At 35.5% G+C, this 27,117-nt stretch overlaps 1 pseudogene; it reads left to right on the top strand.

Moving 5' to 3' along the window:
* Positions 1-3,574: 3,574 nt before the first annotated feature.
* Positions 3,575-4,399, top strand: LOC100466360 (annotated as a pseudogene).
* The last annotated feature ends 22,718 nt before the right edge of the window (positions 4,400-27,117 follow it).

The following is a 27,117-nucleotide window of genomic DNA, read 5'->3' as shown; positions in this document are numbered from 1 at the left end:
AGGATAGTCCATTACTACCTGCATTTTCCTTACTTGGCTTCCTGGCCACACCTTGGTAAAATAGTATATTTATTAAACTCTCCTCCAATTCCTCAACTTGTGGGTCATGTTAGAAACCTGACTGATGGGTGCCTGGGTGCTCAGTTGTTAAGTATCTGCCTTCAGCTCAGGTCATGATCCCAGGGGCCTCAGATCGAGTCCCGCATCGGGCTCCCTACTCAGCGGGAAGCCTGCTTTTCCCTCTCCCTCTGCCCCTGCTTGTATTCCCACTCTCACTGTCTCTCTGTCAAATAAATAAATAAAATCTTTAAAAATAAAATAAAATAAAAAAGAAATCTGACTGATATCATCATTCAAAGTTAGTCATGGGAAAAAATAAAAGACAAGTCCTCTGCCTGCCACAGAGCTTTAAAGAACCATTTCTGATCATAACTTTCCCCTCAGAGTCCACACTTGACTCTGAAGCAGGAATGTTTTCACATATGTGTAATAAATAGAAACTAGGCTTAAGGAAGTATAGATGAGTACCAAAGAGATTAAAGTACTATTTAATGAGATAAGTACTTTGACAAATTCTAGGCAGTTTAATTTTTAATCACCTTTTGAGATTCCATTGCCTTGCTAATTTCAAGCAAATTTGGGAAAGTGATCTTAAAAGTAGTAACTTTATGGTATACCTTGCCTCTTCCCTCTCTTCTTTAGGACACCGAGTTTAAGACGATTTGTTATATGAATTGTGTGAAAAGAAAAATCAGAGTACTCAGGATGCATGGATTAGTAAGGAAATGACAAAGTTTGTTATTTTATTTTATTTTTTAAAGATTTTATTTATTTATTTGACAGAGAGACAGTGAGAGAGGGAACACAAGCAGGGGGAGTGGGAGAGGGAGAAGCAGGCTCATAGCAGAGGAGCCTGACGTGGGGCTCGATCCCGTAACGCCGGGATCACGCCCTGGGCCGAAGGCAGACGCTTAACCGCTGTGCCACCCAGGCGCCCTGACAAAGTTTGTTATTTTAAAATATTTTTTAAAAATTTTATTTTTTAAGTAATGTGGGGCTTGAACCCACAACCCCAAGATGAAGAGCCGTATGCTCCACCAACTGAGCCAGCCAGGAGTCCCTAAGAATATTTTTATTCACTGATTCAAATAATCTACATTCTGCTCAGCTATGACAAACTCATACATGTATTTTTCAAAAATACTTTTTTTATATTTAGGAAAAATATTATTTTCAGTTTTTTCTTTGATTTGTAAATTCTAGTTTTTTTAGAGGCTGGGAGGGGGAAGGAGAGAGGGAGAGAGAGAATTTTAAGCAGGTTCCATGCCCAACACAAGGCTCCTTCTCACAACCCTGAGATCATGGCCTGAGCCCAAATCAAGAGTCAGATGTTTGACTGAGTCACCCAGGGACCCGATAAATTTTGACTTTTTAAAAATAAGACATCAGCCATTCCTGTTCTCTGACTAAATGAAATAAATCTAGAAATTAAGAATTTTATTAAGAATATTCTTATTTAAGAATATTATTCTTAATTTCTAGATTTATTTCATTTAGTCAGAGAACAGGAATGGCTGATGTCTTATTTCTGGGAATTCTATGAAGTTACATTTATTATTTAAAATAGGATCAATTGTGGCTTATTTTTTATGGAGGCAGAACATGCATGCTTTTAGTTTATAAAACATGAAATATTTAAAGAGGCTTACCAAAGAACACCTCTCTTCCTTTGTGAGTTTTGAACTAATTGAGAACTAAGACAGACAGCAGAGGGAGAAAAAGTACTAACTTTATTGAGAGACTAGAGTGGAAGACATAAGCTACTATAAACCTAGTAATTTATGAGCTAATTCTTTCCCTGTAATATAGATTACAGGACAGCACGGTGAAGTTTTAGTTTGCTTGACAAACTCACCTATGTCCCTTTTCCTCATTGGCTTAAGGGAACACTGAAAGTCTAAATTGGAATTGATAATAAAAAACATGACACATTTTATTTAGCTTTTCAATGTGGTAAGAGTTCTTTGAAACTCAAACCTACACTTAAAAACTCAGATAGAATCTTAAAATTGACAGATCATCCTTTTTTTTCCTGAAGTATATCTATCTAGCTATGTATCATCCACTTATTTATCTATCCTTTTTATTCACTTTTTTAAAAAGATTTTTTAATTTATTTGACAGAGAGAGAGCAAGAAAATACAAGCAGGGGGAGGGGCAGGAAGAGGGAGAAGCAGGCTCCCCGCTGAGCAGCGAGCCTGATGTGGGGCTCCATCTGAGGACTTCGAGATCTTGACCTGAGCCAAAAGCAGATGCTTAACTGACTGAGCCACCCAGGCCCACTCACTTTTTAAAATAACATAAAATCAAATAAAACTTATAATTAAAAACTAAAACAACAAAAACAAAACAAAAAAACCCAACCAATTAATCTCTCTCTCTCCACGTCAAATACACAAAATCATTTTCCTAAGAGGACACCATGACGAATGTAACGTCTAAGCTTTCAACATTTTTGTGTGTATTCATGTATTCACATTTACATTCCTACAGAGAAATATATAGTTTTGCTTTGTATTTGTTTCATATAAATTTTTTTTGAAACCCTCTTCTTAAACTTAACATTTTGATTGAGAGATTTAGTGGTTTATCAGAGAGACAAGTCACAATTTCTTTTATGGTGCTTTTCTACAGTGTAGGGCTTAGACAGAGAGGAAATGATCTGAATGGATCTGGCAGTGACTCTTTTCTACCGTGTTCAAAAGAGAGTAGTTATGGAATTAGAAACTATAGCTCTGGGTTGCATTTCCTCCTAGAAACATGGACTTTCTGATCAACCTGATGAGACCAGCATTAACAGCTGATGCCACTGGTATTTGCTCTCCTCAGGCCTGCTGTTAATGGTCATGATAACCATTTTAATATAATTATTTCCTTTCTCTTTAAGTGTACTTTTTTTTTCATCCCTTTCTTTAGTACAGTTACGTCCCTCTTTTTCCAGTTACATCCCTATTTTTTCTTTATAGTGATAGTTATCACTCTTTCCCAGTGCAGCCCTTTGAGATTTTGACAAATCAAACCATGAATCGAGAATCAAAAAGTTTTAAATCTCTATGCTTGCTTTTCCATTATTTGTTGTTTTCCATTTCGTTCAACTTTATTTGGCCTACACAGAACAAGACTGAGGGGAAATATCCAGCTCTTCTTTTTGCCATCATGAATGAGAGATGTACTATTGTATGTGCTGGGGAGGAAAAGTATATATAAAGTTCTTGATGTAAGGAAGTAAACAACAACAGCATTTTTAAATGACCTTAAGATATTGTGAGGAAAAAAAAATATGTATGCATGGCAAAAATTTAAGAAGCTATTAAACTGAGGGGCACCTGGCTGGCTCAGTTGGTGGAGCATTTGACTCCTGATATCAGGGTTGCGGGTTCGAGCTTTTCACGTTGGGTATAGAGATTACTTAAAAAAAAAAAAAATGCTAGTTCCAGTGGTTTGAATGAGAAGACGACAGAACCGAACTGAAGCCAGGCAGGGTCAGTGGATGCAGTTCCACCGAGAGTGAAAGATGGCGCTGAACATATACTCAATGTCAGCCACCAGCGATAACCTAAGTCGACAGGACAGGCTGGCCTGGATCAATGAGTCTCTGCAACCAAATGTGACAAAGATTGAACAGTCATGCTCAGGGGCTGCCTGTTGTCAGTTTATGGACAGGCGGTTCCCTGGTTCCATTACGTTGAAGAAAGTGAAATTCCAGGCTAAGCTCGAACACGAATACATCCAGAACTTCAAAATACTACATGCAGGTTTTAAATGAATGGGTGTTGACAAAATAACTTCTATGGACAAACTAGTAAAAAGGAAAGTTTCAGGGCAATTTTGAATTTGTTCAGTGGTTCAAGAAGTTTTTTGATACAAACTATGTTGGAAAAAACTATGACCCTGTAGCTGCCAGGTGGGGTCAAGAAACTGCAGTGACTCCCTCCCTGGTTGCTCCAGCTCTGAACAAACGGAAGAAACCTCTCAGCTCTAGCAGTGAGCTCCCCAGAGGCTCAATGCAATAGAGAACCACTGCAATCCCGGAAGCCAGCCCAGGGGTGGTGTGAAAATCCTGGTGCAGGCAATGGGGATGACTGAGCAGTTGCATTAATACAGCAGGTCAACATATTAAAACTTACTGTCTAAGACTTGGAGAAAGAGAGAGAATTCTACTTTGGGACGCTAAGGGAGATTGAATTGATTTTCCAAGAGAATGAGAGGGGAAAACAACCCTGTATTGCAGAGGTTTGTGGACATTCTCTATGGCACAGAAGAAGGCTTTGTGCTACCTGCTGAAGGGGGTCCACAGGAGGAACAAGAAGAGTATTCACAGCCTGGACCAGCGAATTAACATCTGAATTTCCCACTTCAAATCATGGGCTTCCCTGTAAAATACTCCCTGCTATTATTCTTAGAGGACTCATTGGTTTCTCTACATAATCACAAAGCGCCTCCTCTTAAGGTGCACTTTGCAAAAGTTTGGGTTAGGAGCTTTGTAGCAGAGCACTATTAACAGCTCCTTGGGTCACCTAGGGAACAAAGAGGCTGCTCACTGTGTGGATGCCTGCTAACACTCAGATTGCTCGAGAAGGTGCTTTTATGCAACACACTGAGGTGGAATCCTCAGTAGAGAAATGTAAAGACTGATTTGAATTTTAAGCTAATGTGAAATCTTGGCAGAGAACGTTTTAATAAATAAATGCTTTAAGAGTTCTTTAAAATGTGCTTCCATATTTCGAAATATAAAATGTAACATGACAGGAGATTTTATGTGTCTGACATTGTGTCTGGGAAGGAAGGGCCAGACCTCTGGACCTTTGGAAGCTGCTGTTCACAGGCCTTGCAGGGCTGCTTGAATCTACAAAGGCCTAGACCTTGGCCCAAAAGGAAAGTTTAAAAAGTTGCACTGTCAAGTCTTTTGGCTTTATAGCCGAATGATCCCTGCTCTAAGAAGCAAGAAGCACTGTTGTCTGGATGAACAGAAGGTGTGTTTTGGCCCTGAGATGTCTGAGTTGAAGAGCTTGAATTTCACTGAATATTTCTCCACCAATTTTTCAAGTTATCCCTGAAATTTCCATGTATTATGTTTTTTGGGAAATGAGGTGTGTCCCGTTTTTAAATCTAACAACTACTTTTGAGGAGTTGCCCCCATCTCTGGGATTTGAATGGGGGTTGTGCCCCATTTTACTGTCTTCTAAGTTTACAGTGAACACATTTCTCTTCTCTGCTCCCCTCACCCACTGGGGACTCCTGTTTGGCTCCTGAAAGTTTGCTGCTTAGAGTTTAAGTTCAGCAGGTGGTGGTCACGCTGCAAGTTCTTTCTGGGCCCCTGGCAAAGGGAGTGACCAGTGAAGGCCATTGCTACCTTGGGATCTGCAAGACTGGGTGTTCCCGGTACTTGCTGTCCACAGCCCTCCACTGTTACTGGAATACTTTGCCAGTACACTCATCTCTTTGGAGATAACACTCGTTAGCGTGTTTGCTAAATGTTAATTTTCTTTTGCAAAAAACACAGTACCATGTCTGAATTACTAATTTTTAACATATTTCATTCCTTAACGCTTCCTCATTGGCTCTGTCTCTAGCCTATTCAGTTCCTTTGTTTGGCAGGATTCTGCAAAATGTGCATCACCCACTAGTGAGACTGTTCATCCCCTGATGTTCTGTTTTGTTTCCGATGGTAGCTTATCCTAAAATGTGTGTAGAAAGCAGATATTTTATGATAAAATTTGTTGTGTAGTGCATGCCTGTGTGGAATTCAGAGGAAAACCCAGATTCAGTGATTAACAATACCAAAAAATGTAACTAACTAGCCATTGTTCCAATAACAGTGGTACTATTTCTCTTTTGTGGCCTTTTATTTTGTTGCCCTAAAATTCTATTTTGTTGGGAACCCATTTTCTACCTGGTCTTACTTGACAGGATTTTTTCCTACATTAAATAGTTTCTTTTTTTAAAGATTTTATTTACTTATTTGAGAGAGAGAGAGAGAGAGAGAGAAAGAGAGAGCGAGCGAGTGCACAAGCACAAGAACAGGGGGAGGGGCAGAGGGAGAAGCAGAGGCCCCTGCAGAGCAGGGAGCTGGATGTGGGGCTCCATCCCAGGACCCCGGGATCATGACCTGAGCTGAAGGCACACACTTAACCAACTGAGCCACCCTATATTAAACAGTTTCTAAATAAAATTTGGTATTTCAAGAAAAAAAAAAGCTATTAAACTAATGTAAAAATAAAGTAAAATACAGTTTTCTGATCTGTCATGTTCATCTTCCAAGTTCCTGTTTGTAGCCACCTTTTACATTTTCTTGTATATTTCCAGAAATTCATAGCACATAAAAATACACATAACCATGTATTTACATATATGCACCTTTTATACAAATAGTTACACATACACATATGTATATTATTATAGATATATATACATATATATATATGCATATACACATACTAATTTGTAATCTACTTTTTTCCTTACTTTATCCTGTTTTTTTCCCCCCGTATCTATACTCCTAGGTCTACCTTATTCTTCCTAATTAGTAAATGATACTTTATTGCATAACAACTATCATAATTAATTCAACAAGTCTTGAATTTACATCGATTCCAGTTTTGCTGTTAAAAACAATGCAATGAGCATATGTATATAGATATTCTCATGCACTTGGGTCAGTATAAACTTTGGCAGACTTAATAATTCACCTTCATAGGTTTACTAGTACTTCTGTGTGTGTAATGTTTTGAATCCTTAGCTTTTTATAGATAGATAGATAGATAGATAGATAGATAGATAGATAGATAGACAGAGATATGTCTATCTGTATCTATACAAATATTTCTCATTGCCTTTTAGGAAGACTTTGCTTGACTGCTTTCAATTAATGAAAGAGAAGGCATTAAACTCCTCATTAATACTCACCCTTACCCCTGTGTGGACACCATTCTACCTCTATTTATCGCATTGAAACAAGAGATTTTAGATAGTAATACCATGTCTATAACACGGCTATTTTTTTTTTTTACAACTATAAGCGAGTTCTACATAAGAGCTCATAATGATCTGTTTCCAATTATGAACATTTTTCCTGAGAATTCCAAGATTTCAATGTAAATATTCTTATATGAGAGAATGAAAATAAATATTCTTAGGAATTTTTTTCTAAAGTTTTAGAGAATTGTCGTATACCCCTGAGTCATAACAAAAAATGCTGAATTTAAAAATGAAAAGGGTTCTTCAAATTTCAGCATCTGTCTCCATATTCTTTTTACTGTAGGTACAGGATGAAAGGGATCCTTGGTTTCCCTTCTGTTCCTGGGCTCTTGTTTATTTAATTCTGCATTCCTCAGGGGCATGTTTCCTCAGCTTGCCCTCACACTATGTTCCTGTTCTGCCCCTAACTTACACTGTTTGCACTTACTTTCTCTTTCCTCTCAGAAAAGACCACTTTTTTGTTGATGGTGATTATGACAGTAATTTTTATTTTGTGGAAATTTATATTTTTATTGGGGACTGAGAATTTACCAGGAGCTTAATACAAACAGTAGAGTGTTTAGTTCTTATCCTTCATTTACACGGGTGGGGGGGAGGGGGGAGGGGATCTAAGCTTAGTGAAGTTGAGTAACTTTGTCCAGGGGCCCTATAGACTCTCTTTTAACCACAGATTCCACCCACAAATAACCCACTGCTGGGTATTAACAGTGGGCGATAAGACAGAAGACGGCTAAACTCAATCCCAGAGATTCTCAGAGGCAAAACTCTCACTTGACTCCCTGAAAAGTTGTGCGTGGACAACTATGGTGCTGCATAAAGATTCTGTTTCTGTTTGGATAACAAAGAAACTTAAGTTTTCAATCTCAGATGGCTATAGTAAATTGTCTCTGACGCACAGCAAAGGAACTAATTCCATATGTAGACCTGTGTCAGGAACAAGATGTGTCCATCTCCCATTTGGCTAGAGGAGCTAGTTTTGAGGAAAATAGAATTCACGAAGTATATATTTTCCTTGAAATACAATAACTGTGTGTTTATGTATGCCATGCAAATTAAGCGTCTATACGTGTGTGTGTGTGTGTGTGTGTGTGTGTGTGTGTATACGTATAAATGCTTGGTAAACATAAATACCTCAAGAGGTAGATAGAAGCATAGAGACAGACATAGGACTGTATCTAGATAGTACAGAACAGTAGTTCGGAGCATGGCTTCTGAGTCAGACTGCTTGGTTTTGAATCTCAACTAACAAGTTTCTTTATTTTTAAATTGACTTGATAACCCATCTAAAGTGCAGTCTAAGGGGCGCCTGGGTGGCACAGCGGTTAAGCGTCTGCCTTCGGCTCAGGGCGTGATCCCAGCGTTATGGGTTCGAGCCCCACATCAGGCTCCTCTGCTAGGAGCCTGCTTCTCTCTCCCACTCCCCCTGCTTGTGTTCCCTCTCTCGCTAGCTGTCTCTATCTCTGTCAAATAAATACATTAAAAAAAAAATCTTTAAAAAAAAATAAAAAAAAAATAAAGTGCAGTCTAAAGACAGAAATAAACAATACAGTGCAACACAACACAACCAAATCAAGCCAAAAAAAGGGGGGAGGGGACAAAAAACAAACAAAAAATTGAAAGCTAATAGCTCGGATTCAGATCAGAGTCCCACTACTTACTAGAAATAAGATCTTGGTTTTTCACTTCTTTGTTCCTCATTTTGTGAATCTGTGAAAAAAGAACAAAACTCCAGTCACTTCAACTAGCTGTGAGGAATAAATGAGTATAACTTAGAATTTTACCTGGTACATTATAAGAATGTTAGAAATGTTAGCTATTATTGCCATCAATCTATTCAGAAACCAGGAGACAGACAGAGCTACTGTTCATTGAGCTACTGTTCACGTTTAGCAGATGCTTTGCAAAAAACATGGATTACAGCCTCCACCGGAAGTGCTTTCTCCCTACTTGAGTACGGATGAGCATGCAAAGCCTTACACCAAAGGTCTTTGACAATGATACTCTAAAATTCTAGTAGTGAATAGTGATACAACTATTTATAAAACAAACAAAAAAAGATGTGATTGAACTATGTATCAGCTGAAAACACAAGAAATAGGTTACATGAGTAAGGCACAGTTTCTGCAAAGCAGTGGAGCCAAATACTAATGGCAGAATGAAGGTTTATGTCCAAATCTTGTACCAGCTAGGCTGGCTTTGGAAATTAAGGTTAGCTCAAGATGAGAGATAGTCCACTCTCTCAAATGTGACATCCTATGGAAGCAGTAATATGGGTTTTACTTGGTAAGTTATTGTCAGAAATGTTATCTGATAAAAATGTGATCATCAGACATGATCTAAGAACATTTGGTTTTGGCTAAGTGATCAGCATGGAGTTCCAGTCAACTACCACTGATAAGAATTCATAGTAAACTCTAACACTTATAAGAATTCATAGTAGAGGGTGCCTGGGTGGTTTAGTCGGTTAAGCACCTGCCTTCAGCTCAGGTCATGATCCCAGGGTCCTGGGATCAAGTCCCACATCAGGCAATCTGCTTTGCAGGGATCCTACTTCGCCCTCTGCCTCTGTCTCTCATGAGTCTCTTAAAAAAAAAAAAAGTCTCTTATAAAAAAAAAAACCACAAAAAAAGGACTCATAATAAATTCTAATACCTCTTTTGATCATTTCCCCCAAAGTGATCAATTCAAAATAAATTGAAAAAATTTTACATATCCGATGCACCATAAAAATTGTAAGGGCATGATATAATCTTACAAAGAAATGGCATATCTAATAACAGTAATTCAATATTGTTATTTCCCCATCACTAAAATTTTTAAAAATGTAACTATGTAAATGTTTATTCCAACTAAAACTGCTATTCTAAAATAATTAAATTTGGGAATAATTTTGATGTCAACCCTTTTATATTTTATCTCTTTCAGAAGTAAAACATTGTGAGCAAACTAACAGCATATCAGTGTATTCTCATTTAATTCTCTAATCTCTCAACACCCCACAGGTGACAATCATGAGAATTTTGATATGAGTATGCAAAGTATTTTTGTACATTTCTCTGTGTCTGTGTGGTTACAAGTGTATATCTTTAACACATGTGGGATGAAATATACTTTCTTACATATAACTTTGCAACTTGCTATTTTACTTATTAAAAAATCTCTAATCCTAAAATATACTCTTAGATCTCTTTGCTCCTGGTAACTATGTTTAATGATTTTATAATTTTCTTTTATATGAATAATTCACAGTTTATTTAACCATTCCCTACTAAGTGGGTATAGATTTTATTAGTAACATGTGGCCATTATAAACAACGTTGCAGTGAACATTCATATATATGTGAAATACTTTATTTCTGTAGGAATCAACTTTTTAGATAAATTATCACTCTATTATTATTAAAATCCCTGTAGAGAAATTAGTTTATTTCTTAAAATCTACTGTTTGTATCTTTCTTTTGTCCATTATTCCACTAATTTTCTGTACTTCAGGAAATCTTTATTAATCTTTTCCCTTCTATACTTGTTGTGAATACTTCCCTCCCCAAACGTTTCTTGTCTATTAACCATATTTAAGATTTTTAATGCAGAGAATATCGTCATCTTTTAGTAAGCAAATCTGTTGGCCTTTTTGTTGACAGCTTCTAACATTCTTTTTGTCTTTCTTAACTAAAATCAAATTGAGTGGCAGGAACTCTGGATGAAGAACGCAACTCAGAGAATACTTTCCAATCAACTATAAATTAGTGAGTGGGATTATAATTCTTGTAACATTAGTATTCTATCAAAGGCATACTACACAGCTAGAAAAGATATACAGACTGAGAGTTGTCATTGCTGATCAGACACTGCCATTTGAAGATATGTCTATAGGAATCTCATAAGGGCTCTGCTTTACTATTTTAGAATAATAATTAGCATATGCTTTTTATATAAATCATGTTCTTTCACATTTAAATTGATTCATCTTGTGATGTGCTAATGTTCGCCAGAACTACAATCAAACAACATTAAGAACATATCTTAGCATATTTTTTTTTCTTAGAGGTATCTATTTACAAAATATTGGAAAGTAATTTTCAGACCAAATTTATTCATGCTCCTGGTTAATTATTCATACACTGTGCTACCACTATGTCTGTCCTTTCGAAGGAAAACAAAAATGAATCTGATAATGCTAAATTAGTCTAAGGTGCTTAGTCCACTTGGAGTACTGTAACAAAAATACAAAAGACTGGGTTGCTTACACACAGAAATTTCTCGTAGTCTGAATGATGGGAAATCCAAGATTAAGGTAGCAGCAGATTCAGTGCCTGGTGAGAACCCACTTAGATGGCTGTCTCTTGCTGTATCCTCACATGGCAGAAGGGTTAAGATAGTTCTCTGGGGTCTCTTTTATAAGGGTAATAATTCCATTCATGAAGACTCTACCCTCATGTTCTAATCACCTTCCAAAAGTCCCACCTCCAAATATCATCACAGTGGGGATTAGGTTTCAATACATGAATTTGGGGGTGGTGGTGAGCACATTCAGTATGCGGCAAGTGCTAGAAAATGTATGTAACCCTTCTTTAGTGTGTTCTTTAGTGTGTCTACTTGATGATCACAGGAAAAATATGAACTATATCCTTTAACAATTTGCAAATGGAGAAAAGGAACTCAAATCCAGGTTGTCTTATTCAAGTTCAGATATTTTTATTTATTTTGTTTTCCCACTGTATAATAAAATAAGTGAAGTTAAAGTTCCCTTCATAAATTACTAAAATAATCTGAACATCAATTCTGAGAAGGCAAAAATTACACTGGACAAAGTTAATCAGATAAGGGAGACTTTAAAGACTATTGTGATTCAGGAGAGAGGTTGGAACCAAGTCTAAACTCAACTCCAGTGAAGTAGAGGGTGGTATTATTCCTTAGGGCTCACTGAGCTAGTGGGAGTTTAGTGGAGAATGTTATAGGTCACCTGTGTTTGTTCAATTGGCTTATCCAAAGGAAAGATAAGGTTGTCATATCTCTATGACAGAAGGCAGCTTGATAACTCCGAGCAAGGCACCTGTGGTAGTTAGATCCCTATTCTCTCACAGAAACTAAGAGATAAGTGTACCATCACCTTTGATGATTACATTTCAAATAAATGGGTCTTACCTCCTAGAAAAAATCATTCCTGGGTTGTAAAACTCGCAAAAAGCTTTTAAAAAGATTTACATCTCAACAGGGCAGAGAAAGAATTTACAAGTTTCCAAAGTAAATGCTCTAAGAAAGGGGTGGTCAGGGGCCTCTCATCTGGAAGAAGTTTGTCTAAAGTGTAGTCAAGCTGAGGGGAACATTAAAGCTGTCTTGATCAATACAAACTGAAAATCTCAGACTGAAAGTAGATTTTGCAAATGATGCCACTCGTAACCTCAGCATGAGATTCAAACCCCTCACGCTAAGGGATGTTTAAGTATCAGCTACATTCAGAGATATGCATGCTGAATTTCAGTAATTGGAAGAGTGATTTTTTTTGATTGAGCGAACATATTTTGTTGCAATTCATCTTTCACGGACTGTGGAACTAAACACTAAAAAACAATTTATCCTTCTAAATTAAAGAATTTATTCTTCTAATTTAATAATAATTAATTTAGATAAACAGTTTATTCTAAATTATTTTTATCCTTTACTAAACATGAAAAATTATATACTTAAGGTTTTGATTTTTAAAACTCTGCAAGCTCGGTCATTTGTATTGACTTTGAAAAACCAGGTGGCTGTGGTACTGTACTCTTAATAATCTTAGCCTATTTTTCCCCTCAAAATTGCTTTTCAACCAAGTAAAAATATTTGGTTTTAAGATATTTTATCGCCACAAATGTTAAAATCTAACTCTCCATATTTTCACTAGATTGTAAATTAGATCTGTGAGTTGTAATGATAATTTGTAATTGATGATGGATAATTTAATAAATAATAACTAGAAATATATATTCAGTAATAAATTAGGCATTCTCTGGCAAATGTCTAAGAGATGGGATATCAAAAATAATGTGTTAGAAATGACACGTCTCTAGGGCACTGCTGAACAATATACTAAAAGTTCACAGCATTCATTGCAGCAATTACCATACTTACTGTGCCTTTAAATGTGTCTTCACTTATAAATCTTTGGGCGATTAGCTTTAATAGCACCAACATATGTTCACGTATCAAACACCTCCACATTTTTCTAAGCTATTATAAAATTCAAGCACCTTACAGTGAAAAAAATATATACATTACACATTAAAACTAGAAAGAAAGAACGGTAAGTGGATATATTCATAATCTGTAATGTAAAAAAGACAGAGGTAGTTAAAAGAGACAAAAACACTAACAACTAATATTTGACAAGGAAGCCAAGAATACTCCATGAAGAAAAGACATTAATTGGGCCTGGGAAAATTGAATATTCACATGCAAAAGACTGAAACTGGATCTCTATCTTATGCCACTTAAAAAAATTAACTCAGGGGAGCCTGGCTGGCTGCCAGTGGAGCATTCGACTCTTGATCTCAGGGTTGTGGGTTTGAGCCCCACGTTAGGTGTAGAGATTATTTAAAAATAAAATCTTTAAAATGCATAAAAATAAAATAAATCTTCTAAAAAATCTTAAAAAAAAACTCAAAACAGATTAAAGATTTAAATATAAGAACTGAAACCAGGGAGGTCCTAGAAGAAACATAGGATGTTACTGTAAAATTTAAAATATCAGCAAATTCAAGGTATCTTTGTTCATGAACTTTTTAAAAAGAGTATAAATTAAATTCTTTTTTTATTTTAATGTTTTTTTTATTATATTATGTTAGTCACCATACAGTACATCCCTGGTTTCTGATGTAAAGTTTGATGATTCGTTAGTTGCGTATAAATTCTTAATTAAATAGATGAAATTCTTAATCTTTTAACATAAATAATATTAATAGGAAATAAAGAAATTATTAACAGAAGCACCAACACTGTACGAACACTGTACTAACCATCTAGAATGTATCATCTATTGAATATGTGAAAATATGCATTGAATAAAACTAAAGGTAATGTTAAGAGATAACAGAACAAAAAAATACCAAAGTACATACTATTGCTTTAAGGATCTTGGTCAATATTTGAACCTGAACAATGATGTAAAAATGGCAGAACTCAACTGCAACACAGTATCATTTTCTTTAAATATTATAATACACATTATAAATAAAATGCTTAAAAAATGGCTGCTAGGCAAATGAACATGATTCTAGAAACTGCAAAAACTGTCAGAGTTTTGGCAATCAAGATAATTGAAGGGGAGCACAGGATAAGCAATCAGAGCCCAGGAAATTCTTAATATTACCCTCAGATATAAAGAATAAAAATCTGAGGTTGTCTCCTTATCTTACATTTATTAAGAATTGGTGAGTTAAGAAGTTGTGGTCCATATATACAATGGAATATTACTCAGCTATCAGAAAGAACGAATTCTCAACATGTGCTGCAACATGGACGGCACTGGAGGAGATAATGCTAAGTGAAATAAGTCAAGCAGAGAAAGACAATTATCATATGATTTCTCTCATCTCTGGAACATAAGAACTAGGAAGATCGGTAGGGGAGGAAAGGGATAAAGAAAGGGGGGGGTAATCAGAAGGGGGAATGAAACATGAGAGACTATGGACCATGAGAAACAAACTGAGGGCCTCAGAGGAGAGGGGGGTGGGGGAATGGGATAGACTGGCGATGGGTAGTAAGGAGGGCACGTATTGCATGGTTCAATGGGTNACAAACTGAGGGCCTCAGAGGGGAGGGGGGTGGGGGAATGGGATAGACTGGCGATGGGTAGTAAGGAGGGCATGTATTGCATGGTCCAATGGGAGTTATAAGCAACTAATGAATCATCGAACTTTACATCGGAAACTGGGGATGTACTGTATGGTGACTAACATAATATAATAAAAAAATTTAAAAAAAAAAGAATGGTGAGTTCCAGAAAGGGCTGCCTACATGGAAGGTGTGAAAAACTTAAGGTACATTGCATTTTTGTTTCTGAATATTTCTCCCCTTCCCTCAAAGAGTACATGCCTCTTCCCACTGGTATTTCTAGGGCTTCCCTGAGGACAGCAGATGTACTTCTTCACCAATAGCAGGTACAACCCTGTGCCTTGCTTGCACGAATAAAATATGAGTGAATGCAAAGTGTGCCAATTCCAGTTTTATGCAGCATTGCATGAATTTGCTAATTCTAATTCAAGTGTGAATTTCAAAGTACATAATGAATAGAAGAAACATCCTGGAGCAGAAGGGTGATAACCATTCAATTATGTGACAGGTGTTCCGGTCTAAGATAGTTATTCCTTCTTTTATTTAATAATCATTCAGTAATGATTATTAAAACAATGTGCCAGGTTCTATGGTAGGCACTGAGGACACAGAGTGTGGTCATTTAATATCATTGCAGAAACCAAAACAGAACTTGGGTTTTCCAAGAAGGATTGCATACTGCCTCACTCAAGCTTTTTCCTTTACCTGTCATGCTTTCAGGCTATAGAAATGTGGTTAAAGCAGAAAATAACTTGGTATTAAACAGTAACAAAGTAGGGAGAACAAGCAATATGGATATGGTGAGATCACTGCCAAAACATGTCAAAGAGCAAAGAAAAGATTTGGGCAAAGTTAACCCAAGCAGGAAAAAAGTGACAAGAAATGGAATGGTAGCAACACATACTAATACATGCACACAGTATGTTGGTTTATATATGCTGAAACAGAAGAAAAATCTCCCATAAATGATAAGAACACTACAAATAGTGTAACAATATTTTTAAAAGATTTATTTGAGAGAGAGAGAAAGCGTGTGAACAGAGGGAGGGGCATGGGGAGAGGGAGAATCTCAAGCAGACTCCCCCTAAGTGTGAAGCCTGTCACCGGGCTTGATCTCAGGACCCTGAGATGATGATCTGAGCTGAAACGAGGAGTCAGGGGCTTAACATAGCCACCCAGGTGCCCCTTGTAATAATAATTTTAATAAAACAATACCTAAAGGGGGAAAAAAGAGGGGATGAAAACGTAACCTGCAGATTAAAAAAAAAATCAAGGGCAAAAGTAACACTTGAAAAAAATAAAATTAATTCAAAATAGCAAGAAACCGAATGGACAGGTAAAACTAGCATAATCACACAGACTCTTTTTGATCCTTTATATTATAAAGAAATGTGACAGAAATTCAAGTTTGAGGAAAAAAATATTTTAGTCACAAAATCAGGGATAAACTTGCATAAAGGGGAACAATTCAGCACAGCTTCAAACTTCTAACACCGTTAAGTGCTTGAGAACGCTGCAGTGATGACTGAAAAGCTTGTGATGACACGAAGTGTAATCTAAGAATACTGTGCTCTTTAAAGAATGAAGAATATGTAAACTTTAGGTCTGCATGTTATCAGGTATTTTCCAAAATATGTTGACATTGTTTGTGTCTAGTTAGTAGACCGTGTATCAGAAACACCAGGCACTTTCCAGGTTAACATATGTCTCACAGTACATGGCTGATACTTAAATGAATAATACTATTTTAACAAGTTAATGAAAGAAGGATTGTATAGTATCAATTGATTAACAAGGTAATGTTCTTGCAAAAGGGTGTCTTGCCTTAGGTGGGTAGTTCTCAGTTCATAAAGTCATGTAGTCTGTTTGTGGTAAGTCACAACTTTTTTACTTACATGAAAATATTAATTCAAGTTTCATAAGTCTTGAACTGTGGGATGATGTATAAAAATATAGAAAATACATATATGCAAGATCAGGGAGAGGACTACTGACAGAAATCAAGTCAAGAAACCGACAATTATGTTAAAGTCTTTCTCTCTTCTTTTTCCTCTTTTCTCTTTCTTTCTTAAACATGAACACACAAAACTCACAACTTCAGCAGTCTCTCTTTCTCTGTCACATACAAGCACACCCATCCAACCACCCATTTCAAGCTTTAAGATTTTCTTGTAGAGGGGCCCCTGGGTGTTTCAGTCAGTTAAGTGGCTGACTTTGGCTCAGGTCCAGATCTCAGGGTTCTGGGATCAAGCCCCACATCGGGCTCCACCCTCAGGGATAGTCTGCTTGTTCCTTTCCTTCTCCCTCTCCCTCTGCCCCTCCCCACTTCTTGTGTGCTTGCTCTCTCTCTCTCTCAAATGGATAAATAAAATCTTTAACATTTTCTTGTAGTTCAGAAGTAGAATTATTGGATCTTGTAGATTAAAATGGTATTTTAGACCTCCAACATAACATCTCCTACCATGCCACTACAATATCTATAAATACATACAAAATGATGAAAACCTACAAATGTAAATATCAGAATAAACAGAAGTATACAATGTCTGAATCTTGTAATATGAACCCATATTCACAGCCTAGCAATTTTGTGGTGAAGAATGTACCAAGCTTTCCCTCATTACAACGCATGTTTCTTTTGTTTCTTCTTTTGCTTCTCTCTCCCTCCTAGACCTACTTCTCTTCCTCTCATCTTTTCTCTTTCTCTCCTTCTCATTAAACAGCAACTGCCCCAAAAATGATAGAGGATGCTTTAAATTTTTCTTATGGCCTACCCACTGCATCAAAGAATCAGTCTTTGATGACATGAAAACTGAGCAACCAAATATATTTTGGCTGTTTGCTGATTCTTTTTCTTCTAGACAAAGTATTGACCTTTCAGTTACCTAGCATTTTTCACATGCATTCAAAGGTAGCAATTCTCAGGAGAGAAAAAAATCACGTAGGATAAAAAGGGAGAGAGAAAGAGAGAGAGTGTGTGTGTGTGTGTCGGGTGGGGGTGGTGGTGCTAACAATGGCATTTTAAATTCTCAACTGTACAGTCCCCACAAATAAAGCACTAGAAAAGAGTAGTTGACAGAAAAAAAAATAGTTCATGCTTGTTTTGAAAGATCTTTCTCGTGTCAAGAGGTACAGATGATCAAATAGTAGGGTCACAAGACGATGCCGCTTCATTCAAGGAGAAATGTACAAGGTGAGATTATTGAGGGAAATTATGGATTTTACTTGGAGCTCTAGATGATAAATTGTCTTTTACATGTAAACCAAAAAGAGAAATGGACAAGTGGACAGAAAACAAAGTGCAAGAATTACTATTATGTAGTAGTAATAATTATTATAATAACTACTACAATATCAGCAAACACTGAAGTTACTAAATATTCCTCAGTTCCAAGCATTGTTTTAAGTACTTTGCACATATTATATTCTTTAGTTCTCAAAAGAACCAAGAAGCGCTATTACTAACCTCATTTTATAGATCAGGAAACAGACACAGAGTGTTCAATCAATTCACCAGGGTCACACCACTAGTAAACAGCATTTGAAGTGCTGACATCATATATAGGGCTTAAGTTTGCTGCAGAGACCTTGAACTGCAGGCCAGGTCTGGATTATTAATAGAAGGTGTGATATTAACAACAACAACCAAAACACCCACTGTATAAAATTTAAAAACAATTTTTACTAGGAATAATGCTACACAGTCATGTATGGATATGAGCTATATTCCAACCTTGAATACCGCAGAAATTTGTTTCATACTTTCATTTCTTTAAGGTTCTGTATTCCTTTTCTTAATATTTTATTTTAAATGTTCTAAGAAATTGTCTAATTCTTTGCAATCTGAGGTCTTAATTTATTTCATCTTTAAATACAGAACTGTTAATGAGCCTTTTTTCCCCTGAGAGTTATCTAACCTGAAACCCAAGAATGCCATAACCTTTCTGAAAGTGTTTCTAATTGATTAGCAATTACAAGTAATTCAATTAAATGAGCTCATTTTTATTTTTAATGAAGTTGTTACTATAATAATTATTTTCTGAGCACTGTACTTCAAGAATCTAAACATAGGGGCGCCTGGGGGGCTCAGTCGTTAGGTGTCTGCCTTTGGCACAGGGCATGATCCCGGAGTCCTGGGATCGAGCCCCACATCAGGCTCATCCACTGGGAACCTGCTTCTTCCTCTCCTGCTCCCCCTGCCTGTGTTCCCTCTCTCACTGGCTGTCTCTCTCTCTCTGTTAAATAAATAAATAAATGAATAAATAAATAAATAAATAAATAAATAAATAAATAAAGAATCTAAACATAATTCTATTTGCCTTTGTGAAAATTAAAACAGTACCTCTCTTTCAATGCTTAATCTTTCCCTCAACAAGCAACATTTTTGGTAACTTTGTAACATTCAGATACTGTCACAATATTTTCAGATGAAGACAATTATTGCATAGTTTTATGAATTTATATAAAAGTAGAATAGTTTAACAAGGATGTGGAGGATCACATAGCTGCTATTTTTTTTTTCCAGTATTGAAAGACTGTCTGTAATGATAACTCTTGCCACAGAGCAGTTGAGGTGTTAATTAGTATACTTGTTTCCCGTATAGATGTTATTAAGGACTGAAGGAAGAAAGAAAAACATGTCCTGGATAAAATGATAATAGTAATAATAGGAAGGAAGGGAAAAATGGGTTAGGAAATTTTAAAAATGGTAATATTTCCAAGTTGAAAAAGGTACAGTTAATAATTTAACTTACACGCTTTCTCTGAGAGGGGGTTATTTCTGATAAAGGAGAAGAAATTAAGCACATTTGAGAGTTAGACCAGAGCTTGGGGCATGTAGGTTATGTATAATATTTTCTACGTGTATCCATATCTCTACAATATAATCATACGGAACACAAGTACACTCAGCAGTGCATGTCAAGACATAGAGAGAGGCTCAGGATGAAGAAAATCCAGAAGACACCATATGAAATAAGAGAAGCAAGTTATAAAACAGCATAATATGCTTACCCCAGACCAAAGAGAAGTTGTATAATAGGTGTAGGCATTTCCAGGAGATATAAGATGAATTGGTGATTTGGGTGACTGAAACAAGGTCAATTTCCTCCATTTGTTGAACCAGGTAGACAAGGGGGATAGTGATTAATGAACTAACTTTTGCAGACACAGTCAGCTGAGAAATGGTATTGATGGGACAAGGGATGGGGCGGTGATTGACTCAGTTTCCTCAGCTTCTTATTTTTTTAGGGGATGAAGACAGAGCAGTTATCATTTAAGAAAGGGCACAGGTATTTGGGGAAAAAAAGTTTCCTAACCTTTTAGCTCTTTCAGAAGAAATTAATTTCCTAGCACTTTTTGTACAGTGAGAAATAGTTCAGTGAATTATACATTATTAGGGAAATTTATTCAGTACATTGAGTGTGTTTGATGATGTAAGATTGGGTGATAGCAAAAGATGCAATATTTCCTTCCCTGAATATTTTCCTAAACTATGAATGCCAAAATACTTCATTGAAACATTCTCAATACTTTAGCTGACTCCAAATGTGAAGACAACTCCTGTAAAAAGGGAAATATTTATGATTAAATACTGGAATAAAGCCATACGGCATCTTGAAAACACGAAAGAAAATCTTTATGGTGTAGAAAAGATCTCCAAACAAAAATGCTCAAAAAGAAGAAAATGTGTATATATGTGTGTGTATGTATGTATATATATATATACACACACAAACACACATATATATACACACACACACATATATATACACACACACACATATTATAGATAACTTTCAAGGATTAGATTGCTTACAATGGAATAACAGTCTTCATTCATTAGGAAAATAAATGTATTTTGATTTATCTGGGAGTACATAAACTCTCAGAGGATGAATATATCCCAGAAAGAAAATTAAAAAGCACCAGAGAAGAAAGCAATGAGCTATAAGGACAACAGGTAACCAAGTAAATCAGTTAAGTATATTGCTAATCCATGTAACTGAATTTTTAAAACACAGCAGTTAGAATAATTCAATTTGATGTATTTAAATGCTAGCTGGGATTAAAATTTTAGATATTAATAATACAGAAATTAGCAAAGAGAAACTTGAGAAGAAATTAAAGCAAGCTTTTACTTTACATAAATATGCACATATATGTATTTTTTGGTTAAAATTTAAGGGGGGGCCCTGAAAGTATATGTAGAGGTATATGTCACCCAAACCAATGGAGTAAGAAAAATGAAAGTCAAGTCCAATTGGTGATAGGGAAATCAAGAAAGGTGAATGAAGCAAACACAAAAAAATGTTAAGTAGAAAACACAAAATGGTATATGTCAAGTAATCCCAAATAAATCAGCAACTATAATGACTATAAATAGATTACATATTCCTTCAAAAAGCTGAGACTCCTGGATTAAGAAAAAATGAAACCTACCAAATAACTCCAAATAAATCAGTAATCATTAAAAAATGAACATATTATAGATCTCATAATAAGCACAAATCCCTTTTGATTAAAAACAAAACACAACTCTCTGAGGAACAAATACATCAAATATTTAAAAATGAATATACATTGACTAGAAAGACAGAAATTAGAGAAAATAGGTATAGTGAGCTTCAAAGGCATTTTCCTGCAAAGAAGAGGAAAGAAGTAACACAATAGCTTGTGGGAAAAAAGGGGATAAGAACAGTACTTTTTTTAAGAAGGAAAAACAGTAGGACTGTGCGTTTGCTCATGGAAATGACCCAATAAAAAGAGAAAAAATTGAGGATGGGGGAAAAAACGTGGATAATTGCTGGAGCAATGTTTTATACAGGTAACAGCGCCTGCTTATAGTTTATAAGTCAACAAATAATGTTTTAATATAATATCTGAATCATGAAAATTACCCATATAAGAGGAAATCATAACAAAATATCTTAGTGATACATATAGACAGAGTAAGGAATAAGAGTTAAGGTACAACTGTTCTAATTCATGATGGCACATCAACAAATACTCTTAAAAACTAATAAATTAGAAAATAGGCTCAAGATACATAAAACATTACATATATACATATAATATGTACACATATATACATATATGTGTATATATGATAGATACAAATATTAGAAGAGCTAAAAACAAATTTTTAAAAATTTTTAAAGATTTTATTTATTTGAGAGAAAGACCGAGAAAAAGAGAGAGAGAGAGAGATCATGAGCAGGGGATGGGGTAGGGGGAGAAGCCGACTCCCTGCTGAGCAGGGAGCCCAATATGGGACTCGATCCCAGGACGCTGGGATTATGACCCTAAAGGCAGACACTGAACCAACTGAGCCACCCAGGAGCCCTAAAAACAAAAACGTTTAGCACTGGTTGCCTTTATGAGTGAGAAAGATGAAGGGTGCTTTTATTTTGAATTCTACATTCTTCTGGGCCATTTGAAAATGATTACCATTTCTATGCATTGTCACTATATTAGAATAAAAAATGTTATTTTTTAAAAGATTTTATTTATTTATTTATTTATTTATTTATTTGAGAGAGAGAGAGCATGAGGGAGAGAGACCACCGGGGATAGGGGTAGAGGGAGAAGCAGGCTGACTCCAATCACGGAGCCTGATGCAGGACTCGATCCCAGGACCCTGAGATCATGCCCTAGCCAAAGACAGATGCTTAACTGACTGAGCCACTCAGGTGCCCAAAAAATAAGTTATTTTTATGCTAATGAATTATAATACATTTTATCAATGGGACATAAAGATGTAACTACATAGAATAAGATAAATCAATATATGTTGACCAAAAAAATGTTCCAATATATTATGATGTGAAAAAATTCTAGTTGCACAAAAATTTGTATTAACTTCTGAATACATTAAACTGGGGGGATCTACTTTCAAAAGGTTGGACTTTTTAAAAACCATGAGCATGAATTAATTATACTCTTAACTAATAAGGTTTAGGAACTAATACAAATTCTAGAAGTCAGGGGTTTCTGAGAAGTACCTGAATTATAGTGTAATGATATATGCCATTTTGGAGAATAAAACACTTTCTTCTTTTAAAAGAATAAGGGATAAGGTCATGGAGCCTCCATTAACTTATATCAGTCTGATCACTTTTAGTGACATCAATTACTGACCACTGAGAAATGAGAACCTATCTTTCATTCAGAATTTCTAAAGAGATGAGAACAGTAGGTCAGATCTATCTTTCTGCCTTTACTCCCTGTGCAGTATTTGCTATAACCTTGAATCCCTACATGTAAATTATGATAATAATTTCAATCCTTTCATAGGGATATCAGATGTTTTTAAATTCCATTAGTTTGTAAATTAAATACAAACTGACAATTTTTATTATAAAAGGTAAATGTTTTAGACATTCCAAATTAGAATTGTAGTAATCATTGCAATGTTATAAAGTTGTCCATCAATGTTTTGAAACTAAGTCTAGCTGTGTATTTCAGAGTTTAAAACCACAGGCTCAGAATCCTGAGAGTACCTAAAATTATATGTCTCCTGGTTCTAATATTTATCAGTTGTGTGATTTATTTTAAAAACAAACAGAAAACACCACTAACACATCTGTGTGTTTGTTTCCTCATCCATAAACAAATGTTTTTAAAAAGCACTCAATTTATAAGGCTATATTAAAAATCAGTGTTTGTAAAAGTACTAGAAAAAGAGGTTGGCAGGTAGTAAAATGCTATAGGAAGTGTTTGTGAAATCAATTAAAATACAAATTAATAGGGAAAGAGTTAAAGTCTGGCAATGTAATATGTTATATCAGACACGGTCCAAATTTTTCTCGAGTCCATTTCTAGTCAGACATTCCAAAGTTTTGAGAAATTAATTTTTTGAAAGTAGATATTAATTGAATGGAAACACACTGTGTATGTATTATTATGTATTTATTTTATGTGTTTTTTCAAAATTAAACAGCCACTGTATTATCTCATGTTAGAACAATACTGATGAACTCATGCTGCAGGACAATTTCTGTCAAATGAGAAAAGAAATCTAGTCTATTAAAATTATCAAAGGCACCTACTGAATAAACCAAAGCATCGTGTTAACTGGTTAAGAGTTGGCTTGGAAATATGGTTCCAAACCTAGATGGTCATAAGGATTATAGGAGGAGTTTAAAAAACAGATATTTAGACTCTGCATAATCCAGAATCTTTAGATTTCTAGGGCCAGGACTACAGAATCCTTCTTTTAAAAAGCAAAAGAAAACATGGGACGCCTGGGTGGCACAGCGGTTGAGCGTCTGCCTTCGGCTCAGGGCGTGATCCCGGCGTTATAGGATCGAGCCCCACATCAGGCTTCTCCGCTATGAGCCTGCTTCTTCCTCTCCCACTCCCCCTGCTTGTGTTCCCTCTCTCGCTGCCTGTCTATCTCTGTCAAATAAATAAATAAAATCTTTAAAAGTAATAAAAAAATAAAAAGCAAAAGAAAACAAAATCTTCTTCAAATGTTGTAATATAAGCACATGTGGGAACCTGTGGTTAAAAAAAAAATTCTTAAAGGACTCTTTCAAATATTTACTCTTTTCATTGCTTTATTTAGGACTGTGAATCTGTGTATGAACTAACCACCATGTATTACTTTAGAGCCAAGAAACTCAAATAATGCTTTCCTTGTCCATGTTGCCCATCCCACTCTTCATGATCCAAGCACTACCAAGTTCAAATCTGTATACAGTAGCTGTCAGTTCTCCATGTATTCAATTTGTATGGTATGGACAATATGACTCACGTGGAAACAAGGGGTTCACGAAGATAAAACACTTTTCATTGCTGTCAAAAACTAAAAGTATAGCTGCTACTGAACTAGGATCTTGCTTTCAAATATCAACATTAGACGATCAGGTCATTACCCAGTGATTCATCGTACTTGAATACAGCAACTAAGCTATAGAAGACTGAATTATGTATTAAGGAGATGGGTAAGGGAGATTGCCATTCTAGTTCAGAATGGACCAGCAAATGAAGCTCAAATGTATTTGGTGATCATACAGTGAAAAGAGGAAAATAATATGTACTTTTATATGACTTGGCAAATCATGATTTCATAGTGCTATGCCATTTATTTTCTAGATAAAGACGCAGCTACATCGTTAATAAAAACAAGGTATGTGGCTATGAAGACGTGACTTAAGAAATATTAGATATATCTCAGTACGCAGATTACATAAATCCACTTGTGTTTTGCACCAATCTGGTACAAGCTGCTAGTAATGGGATTCAAGTAAATTGTAAGCAGATGGTTTATTGGGAGGCATTCACACTGAAGTGTTGACAAACATTTCAATAAGATTGCAAGGGGTTCCATTTCATAGTCAAATCAGCTACAATTGTCTATCTTCCATTAACCTGTAATAAAGAGATGTATTTTAATAGGGTGTAATTGGTTTTAGATTTCCATGTCTTTCATCTCTTTTCCATAAAGGTTCTGGAAGTATCCTAGAAAGGTACAGAAAATCCCTTCTTTCCTTTGGTCTTCGTTCAGAGTGGTATTTAACATTAACTCTACTGTTATGGGTTTCTGTGGGAATAATGTTTTTGCAAAAATGAGGAAATAGAAGGACTTGGAGTCTAAGACATTTTCATCTTCTGCCCTTAACAGGTTTGTCAAGCAAAATGAGTTGTTGTTTCTACTTGCATGATATTTTACCAGTACTTCCTTCTATGGCTCACTCAGTATTTTACCCCATTAGGGTTGCCCAAACGTTATTTTTGTTCCATTCTGTGATTTCTTTTAACTTTTCTGTTAATTATCAAATATTTATTTACTTTTTTACATAGGTATGTTTTACTTTGCAATATGGCTCTCATTTATACCATTGGCTAAAATTATATTTGTAGGACATTTAACTTTTAACCATTTAACTTTTCTGTTCAGAAAATACATGTTTTAAGTCAAAGTGCTACTCCTTTTTTCTTTTCCAAAGTCACCTAGTTAATTCAACAAGAAAATCAAAGAGACTCAAACTGGCTTCCTGACATGTATCAAAACAGTGATGTGATTAGGCTGTTCACACTTCACATTGTTTCTCTCTTTCTCTCTCCATATGGAATAACAAAGGCAACATTTATTTTTAATGTTTTAATTTTTTTTTACAAAGGCAAAATTTATATGGACACTTTATATTATCAAAGTCCAATTCACTTGTTTTGGTACGTGGATTTGATACCGCCTTTCTCACAGGGCAGCAGGGAAAACAGTGCTATTCTAAATCCTCTAGTAAGCACCCTGTTGGGTTAATCAACCTTGTTCAAACTGAAAAAGTCTGGTAACTCTTAACTGGGCAGAGGGGGATCTGGTGCCAAGAGGCTCTCAAAGATGACTCTTTTTTTTTTTTTTTTTTTGGTTTAAGTAATCTCTACAAAAAACATAGGGCTTGAACTCATGACCCTGAGACCAAGAGTCTCATACACCACTGACTGAGCCAGCCAGGCACCCCTCAAAAATCACTCATAAAATTTTACTTTTATTAACAAGCATTCGATTTCCTAAAGACTTAAATAGTAAAATTTTAGAAGATAATAAAGAGCCATTATGACTGTCACATGTCTTCTTTAGCAGAACAATGTATCTGTCCCAATACTGACTACTGACGGACTGTGGATGACAGACATACTTCTTACAAAATCAGGAAACACTGATTCTTTAATCCATAAAAGAACAAACTTGACATGATTCTATGCCTGTTGTCATGAGTGAAGAAGCTATTCAGACAAACCCTATGTAATATTCTTCTTTGAAAGCCCCTGTTATTTGAGCACCAGATAGAAATTACAGTTCATTAAATTTCTATTTTTCACATGGTATTTAGAGAAAATACTTTGCAAAATGTTTTTATTCTGAGTTAACTAGTAGCTTCAGTAAATAAAATGGTCAATAACTTATCCAAGATTTTAATAATATAAAATGATTTTATATTTACATATTTTAATTGTGATCATATATCTCAGTAATGTAATAACATCTTTTGTGAAATTTTCTCATACCTACATTCTTCTCTATCTACCATCCTTTACTTTTCTTTTCTTTTTTCTATTTTTGGGTCTTTGAGGATTTGCCAAAAGTGGATTAGTCAGTGTGTAATAACTGTATAATTGTTTGCAATGGTATTGTTAGCTGTTCATGCTTTTTTAAATTCATGTGATTATTAAGTCTCTCTGGCAAGTACGTTCTATGTTATACACATAAGAAGAAAAACCACATTGTAGAGCACTGTAAATTATACCAGCTGAGCTTTAAAT

The sequence above is a fragment of the Ailuropoda melanoleuca genome, chromosome 1 (genome assembly GCF_002007445.2).
Source record: "Ailuropoda melanoleuca isolate Jingjing chromosome 1, ASM200744v2, whole genome shotgun sequence".
Taxonomy (NCBI): Eukaryota; Metazoa; Chordata; class Mammalia; order Carnivora; family Ursidae; genus Ailuropoda; species Ailuropoda melanoleuca.
The sequence above is the reverse complement of the archived record's forward strand: the minus strand, read 5'-3'. Positions and strand labels throughout refer to the sequence as shown.